Source organism: Gadus macrocephalus, chromosome 12, assembly GCF_031168955.1.
Source record: "Gadus macrocephalus chromosome 12, ASM3116895v1".
Classification (NCBI taxonomy): domain Eukaryota; kingdom Metazoa; phylum Chordata; class Actinopteri; order Gadiformes; family Gadidae; genus Gadus; species Gadus macrocephalus.
The window spans coordinates 7,952,963-7,960,992 of NC_082393.1; positions in this window are offsets into that span (position 1 = coordinate 7,952,963).

The window sequence follows — 8,030 nt, forward strand, 5'->3', positions numbered from 1 at the left end:
ACACACAGAAGCTCATGTCACACCACACAGACACAGGTTGGCTTCTTTCAAAACGGGCGTTCTTTAATGGCACTCTTTACTCCTTTACGCCGTGAAAACTATCACAAATAAACGAAACGGCACATCAGCAAATTATACAATATTAACATATGCATGAAATGAATCCTTTATTATTTATAATATGAAATTGAAGTATTGATTATTAAGTTTGCATAATGAAAGATATGAAAATGCGCGCCGTAGCGCATTTGCGGTTAATAATGGGATATTTAGTATAGAAAAAAAATTATCGTGAGTTAACTATGACATTAAATATTTTAATCACTTGACTAGTATTTATGCAACGTCACTTACTGTACGTCCACACCAGGAGCGACCAACGCTTTGGTCGCTCACAAAGTTTCGCTGCGAATTTTTCTGTTCGCTTTGGTCGCTCAAGTCGCTCATGACGTACAATTCAATTATGCAGACGCATTTAAAGGAGCCGTATGCGTTTAGTAGGCCCTACAGACAGCCATATCAAATAATGAACTCTCCCATACACCTTGGCCATATTGCCGAGACGGTTTTGCTTGTTCGATAAAGTGCTTCGACAACAAGTAGGACAGTGATTCCCCCCAATATAAAAAAAATCCTAAAATGTAGGCTAATTACAACCGAGAACAAAAAACCCTGCGTGCTGTAGTAGTTAAAATATGTTTCACTGATCTGGATCTGCAAATCATGATCTCCACTCATTTGTCGCATTCAAAACAAATAGACGCACATGGCTAATTTGCATACGTGCACAGGACTGGTTGGCTCCGCAAGGCAAATAATGGAACATATCTATCTATCTAGGCCTTTCTGTCTATCTATCTATCAACGCGTGTCTAGTTTTAATGTGATGTATTGTGTGTATGTCCAGTCAGACTTGTTCTGTGTGGTCTTGTAGGCTACTGTCCTGTGTGGGCCGAACCACCTAAATGGATTCCCGACGATTTGTGTCGTTTGGTATTAATAAAGACTTGACTAGGCTATCTATCTATCTAGACTATTTAATTAACAATTATTCACCTCAGGCTCCGTGAATAGTGGGGAATAGAGGGATAAAAGACAAGAGATATATCCCTTGTCATTTATCCCTCGTCTTGCCGATTAGTTTGTTTATGTGACGATTTCAAAAACTTTTTTGGTTTTGTTTAAAGCATGCTACACGCGATTGGTTGGTTAGATTGGTGGCATGGAGAGCAAATTAAAATGATTCCCGTTTAAATACGAACGTTCTAGATGTAGCCTATAAATACTCCCGCTTATCATCACTTGATATCCAAACCACTATGGCGTTTCGATCTCTGAACTGAAAAAGGGTTGGGTCGCGGGTACCCAGTTACAGCCGCGATTAATACTTCAGCCGACATTTTGTTCAGTGAGTGAATAAAGGTAGGTAGGAACCAAAGTGCCTGCCGATGTTCCCTGGGATCCACGCAAGCGAAGAGCGTCTACATTCCGATTGGCTGTCAGTGTTTGGCCGCTGAAGCGAATAATAGTCATTTGCATAAAGTTAAAAAGTTTTCAACTTCTTTTTGACGCTCTGGTCGCTCAACTTTGGCCGCTGGTAGCGTTGGTCGCTTTGGTCGCTTTGGTCGCTCTTGCCCATAGAAAGTGAATGACTTCCGGCAATTTGGTCGCTCAATTCGCTTCTGGTGTGGACGTACAGTTACACTCCCACCAAATCACTAATTCCCTTTGGAATGTGGGATTTCCTTTAAAGGTCCCATGACATGCTATTTTATGTATTCTTTAATATAGGTATTAGTGGGCAACTAACACAGTATTCAAAGACGTTCCCGAAATTCAGCCGTGGTGCAGAGTTACAGCCACTCCGAGCCAGTCGCACATTGGGCTTCCCCCAAATGCGCTGTTTTGGTGTCTGTAGCTATAATGCAAATGAGGAGGAGCGAGGCGGGTCAAGGAGGAGGGTGGGGGTGTGGCCCTGAGCAGCTTGCAGCCACGGTACCATGCGCTCTGTTTACAGTGGATGTATCGCAATGGCGAGGCGCACACAGCCTTTAGCCGTGTTCTGTAAATATTCTAGAACACACGGGAGTCCTGGAGCTCTATATCTAAATATTATCATATAGCCTACATAGATATCTATATCATATAATATATATTATCACGGCCAAAAGCTGTGTGAGCCGATATTATGAATCTCAACGACCGCGTTGGGTTCTCCGACGTTCCTGTTTTTTCCACGTCCACATCAATGTGAAGTAGACTGAACCGCGACAAGGAGGAGAAAGGGATTGTTGCCGGGCAGCGCTTAGGCACCTCCGCCTCCGGCGGTGGTCCCTCAGCGGGGCTCAAGCGGGAGACATTCGCCGCCAACAATCCCTTTCTCCTCCATGTCGTGGTTCATGTTCGTGAGGGAGTCAAAGCCAAAGTTCCTTCCCCCCAATTCATTCTCAACCTTGGCTGAGATAACCCCCACTACGAGTCTTGTTGTAGAAATACCAGAGACGAGAGTCCGACGTGTTATGCGCCATAACACCAAAAGCAGAACGGTTATCCAAATAACAAGGAAGTGTACAACACTTGCGTTACAGTCCTAGAGCTCTATATCTAAATAATATCATATAATACATAGATATCTAAAAGAGCTGTCAGTTAAACGCGTTATTAACGGCGTTAACGCAAACCAATTTTTAACGGCGTCAATTTTTTTAGCGCGATTAACGCAAATCTTTTATTAAAAAAATAATAATTGTTTTGGCTCAAAACAAAGAAGCAGTAGCCTGACTGCTATGTTCAAATGACATTTGTTCAAAGCAGTCTAACCGACTGCTTAGATTTTGATTGCACTATAGGCTCTTTTTTTGTATCTTCCTGTTTTGATCAGTATATGCCAATGTTGTTATCAATAAAAAATCATTTGCACTAGGCAAGCCGATGCACTTCATCATGTTGATAAGAGAATTAAAACGAGAAGAATTAATGGGACACAGAAATCAAGGGATATTTAGCATAGAAAACGAATTTGCGATTAATCGCGATTAATGTGAGTTAACTATGACATTAATGCGATTAATCACGATTAAATATTTTAATCGCTTGACAGCTCTAATATCTATATCATATAATACATATTATCACGGCCAAAAGCTGTGTGCGCCTCCAGACGATACACACATGTGGCACTCGCACGGTCGTGTCTCATTGGCGGGCCAACGTCTCTGGGCGGGCCAGGCAGAGTAAGGGGAGGAGCTTAGATGCTTTATGACAACATAAATAAAGACATTCCAAATCAGCGTGCTTGAGCCTCCGTTTTTTCAAAGGCGAGCAGAACAGCTATTGCTCGTTTTACACCAAACGCAAGTTTTAGCCACTGGGGGACCATAGGCAGGCTAGGGGAACTCATATTTATGTTAGAAAACCTCATAAAGTGAGATTTTCATGTCATGGGACCTTTAAACAAAGATCTTGAAATAAATACAAATGTTCAAGTCTCAATGTATGTGACCTTATGTTTATGACTTTAGTTAGCCTCAAGTAATGTTACCACTTTGTGTATAGGCCTTTCAAGGTGAAATTATCTGGTAAGTGTTTTTCCTTTCTCAAGTGTGGTGCTATTGACAAGTAGCTTCAGCTTTCGCACCTTTCCATCTGCGCTAGGGTGAGCTTCTACAACCCTGGCAAGTTTCCATTCATTTCTTGGTGAGCTGTCGTCTTGTAGAATCACAATGTCATCTACCTTTGAATTTTGTGATGTTTTTTGCCACTTCTGCCTTTGTTGCAAGTTCAACAGGTATTCTCGCTTCCATCTTCGCCAGAATTCGTTGGCCAGGAACTGCACTCTTTTCTACCTTTTATTGAGATACAGATCTTCTTTGCAGAACTCTCCAGGCGGGGGAAGAATAACCGAAGATTTCATTGTAAATATATGGTTGGGAGGAAGCGGTTCTGGACCGGTAGGCAGTGTTGGGAAAGTTCACTTTCTACGTGAACTAGTTCAAAGTTCAGTTCAACGTTCATAATTAAAAATTTGGAACTAAGTTCACAGCTCCAAAAATGAACTAGTTCATAGTTCTTTTTTTCAATATGTTGCTGTGAGCTATTATTTTTTTCCGGTATTTTGAACATTGAGCCCCCTTTCTGGTTCGTCTAGGATGAAATAGAGTGGTTGAATCAAGTATCGTAGCGAAATACAGTTTCTATCGTGTTTTATTGCACATTTAGCGCATTTTGTAAATCCCATTGATTTCTGTTGGAAGACTCATTGCTCGTTGGCCGGAAACAGAAAGGGGGGTGTTAACGTTTGGTTGTAGTCTTTTTGCTCAGTTCTAGCCCTACTGTTGAGACGGAGAACCGAGTGAAAAGACTACAACCAAACGTAAACAGCCCCCCTTTCCGTTTCCGGCCAACAAGCAATGCTTCTAGGAGGTATTCTAGTCCGCTGATCGAGCCAGAGAGCTAACGTTATGGATTGTACATATTTATAATTCGAAATTCGTCTATAGCATATAACCACTTTGTCTGATTACTGTTTAATTCATTTTTCAAAATTTACCAGCTCTCGTTTTGAAGAATAATCACCTCGCTAATCGTTTCAATGGGAATCGCGACGGTCTATACTTTCAACATAAAGTGTACATATTTATAATTCGAAATTCATCCCAGCCTCTTAATACCACAGATACTATAGGGTCTATAGCATATAACCGCGTTTTCTGATACAGTTTAATGTAACTGTAAACTGACAACACCGCAACTGCAAATGAGCCAGACGGAGATAACCATGGCAACCGGTCAAACAAATTTTCTTTTTGCGATCATTCTGTGCGCGCATCCGCCGTGTTGATAAACAAATAATCCCCCTATTGAATGAAGTTAAACCGAGTGAGCGTGCCGTTCACAGACACCAGAATGAACGAGTTCACAGTTACATTCATCAGGCAGTAATACAGTAAGTTCAGTTCACGTTCGCCCAAAATATGAACGAGTTCATGAACTAACATTAACACATTCTAATTACACATTACACATGGGTTAAGATACATTATAAGATACATTTGAACCATTTCACCCAACATGAATTATTATCTATTTATTTATTACACGAAATTGAAGTATTGATTATTAAGTGTGCATAATGAAAGAAAACTTATTTATGCAACGTCAATTACAATAGGACACACATAACCTCTAGCCCAGATATTTCGTGTTGGATTTTTTTTTATTAAGAGCAATTTTACATAACATCATCTGTATATTACCATACCATATATGACCACAATTGTTAAACGTTCGGATGACTCTTTATCAGTGTTGGAAATAACGCAGTTTAAAAGAACGGCGTTACGTAACGCCGTTACCGTTACTGTACGAAAAATGCAGTGCGTTACTATGAATTGATTGAATAAACTGCGTAATCCGAACGCACCCCTGGCTCCTAACACAAACTGCTAGTGAGGAGACCGGGTGGATTAACAACGAGATAAGTGATTATGATTGGCTAAGGCAGAGTCATGTTTCATGTTAGCCAATCGGAGCCAGTGTTTTTACACACAAGCCAGGACACGCACGCCACACACACGCAAACGCACGCACCAAACCGATTCGATGAAGCAGCAGAAATGGCGAGTCCGGAGCAATCCGATGAAAAGTTGGCATCGTTTTCAGAATGTTTTGCATCCACGTTCCACACTGAAATTATTTTGATAAACAGTTGTCATGGTTACGTTACTCCTCTCTGTTTAGATTACAGGCGCGCGATCAGATGATATTTACAGTTGATCAGCTGGTTAATCATTTTCGACCCGATCTTGTCCAGAAACGCCGCTCGAAGTAGGCGACGGTTTGAACTGTCGTCTTTCGTTTTTTTTTACTATCACTTAAGAACATTAAGTACAGCGCTCGCCTCCGGCGTTGGTGCAACAAATATGTTTGATTCAATATGTCGAGTTGTTTCTGGAGATAAATTAGTACGATGTACAGAGAGATCCTCATTTGCATTTCACCTGCCATTCTTTTGATGAGCTTCTCGGTCTCTATCGCAAGCTTGTGGCAGTGTCATGGCAGTGTCATGGCAATCGAACGTCATAGTTTCTGAAAGCCTCCGTCTGTGTCCACACTACAACACGAACCCAGCGTTTTCACATTTATCCACCTCAGCAATCGTTTTCGAAAAGCATCGTTTTCAGTGTCGGAATTCTCAGTTTTAGTTTGGACGGAAGGACTAAACGGATGAATATTGATGCATTTGTAGATTTACCTGGGTTAGTGTGGACGGGGCCTCAGTTGGAAGCATATCAGGGCCTTGAATGGGCAGTTCAACCATTTAACACATTAAGGCCAAGTGAAAACTGCTCAGAAAAATCCAAATCTTTCACCTATAGCAATTTTTTTTTTTTTTTAAAGTAACGCAAATAGTTACTTTGCCTGGTAACGAGTTACTTTTATTATAGAGTAATTCAGTTACTAACTCAGTTACTTTTTGGAACAAGTAGTGAGTAACTATAACTAATTACTTTTTTAAGGTAACGTTCCCAACACTGCTCTTTATTACACGGTTGACACAGAAAACGATTGACGTGGTCCGGAAATTCCCACCACAATTCCTTATACACAATAAATCGAGGATAGCCTACCTAGACAACTTACAAATAATCTTTCACTTTCTCGAATGAAGTTAGGGCTTCTAGGACTTATAACTTTGTTTCGTGAAGCATCCTCCCCCACTACAATTGTGAACAATGTATAACACTACTACAAATAATCAAACAACTTTACCTCAAGTCTATCCGTAGCCACTTGCAGCACTCGTGGAATAGCATTCTTCTTCAATGACACTTTCTTTGGGTTCTTTGGATCAGCAGCTCTTTGAGGAATGATGAAGTCGTCCTAATCAAAATTAGCACTGCAGACACGGTGGTCCTATCTCCACCAGCATCTCGACTGGCATCTCAATGTCCGTATTCAAAACATTAAGCCACTGGTCTACAAGAGATCGGTCATTTTACCGCAATGGCTATGGAAAGTTTCTGGGGTGTTTCTTTTTTTTTCCGCAGCCAGGGAAAACACAAACACGAACCATCTCTCTCTCTTGACTCTATGCGTCAATCACGTGTGCAGTGTCTTCTGTAAACAACGTGCCATGCTTGATTGTAGCGAACAAATATTTTGTAACTGCAACTTATTATGCAAGTCCTTTCATTTACGTGTCAACACTTGCTATATATTATTTATAAATATAAATTATGCAAATTATTAATTCCAAAACTTTCCTCCTTGAACTGAACTCCGGCGCATTCGGTAATTGACTTGTGTGGACTTATTGTAAACACGGACCTACCGGTAATACTAAAACTGTCTTTTTCAAGGAGACAAATTATTGTGTTTTCCCAACAAGTAAACATAGTATTTGAGTTCCAGAAAACATCCTTTTGAAGCCGTTTGCTGGAAATAGCTTTTAGGAAAATAAATCTCGCCTACCGCTATTCATCTCTGTTTCAGTCCCTTCAGAATGCGCTGTTTCTGGTGTCTTTAGCTTTAACGCAAATGAGCTGCTGCCCATTGACCAATGAGCTGTCAGACTGAACCACAGCATGGAGAAGGGATTGTTGCCATTTGCGGACTCCTGGAGCTCTATATCTATATAATATAATATAATAATAATAATATTATATATTGGTATTTATATAATATTAGGCCGAAGCTTCGGCGGCAGTCCGGTGGTGGTAGGTTTGGTGCTATTTTTTAGCAATATTAGTGGCTCAAAGATGCCGATTTGGAAGCGAAACTTACTGCCCCAAGCCAATGACATGGAAGCCAAACATTGCGCCGGGCAATCTCTCGATTTTCCATGAAGAAGGTTTCTTGATGGCTTATTTGATGGGTTTCATTTGGCAACACAATTACCCTGGGTTAAATTTTCGCCGGAATAAAACTTTAATCATTGTAAACTATACTTTTTACTTTTGAACCCTCTAATAATCACTGTCTACAGTCTGTTACAGACTGTTTAGATAAGAAGAACAAGTGACAACAAG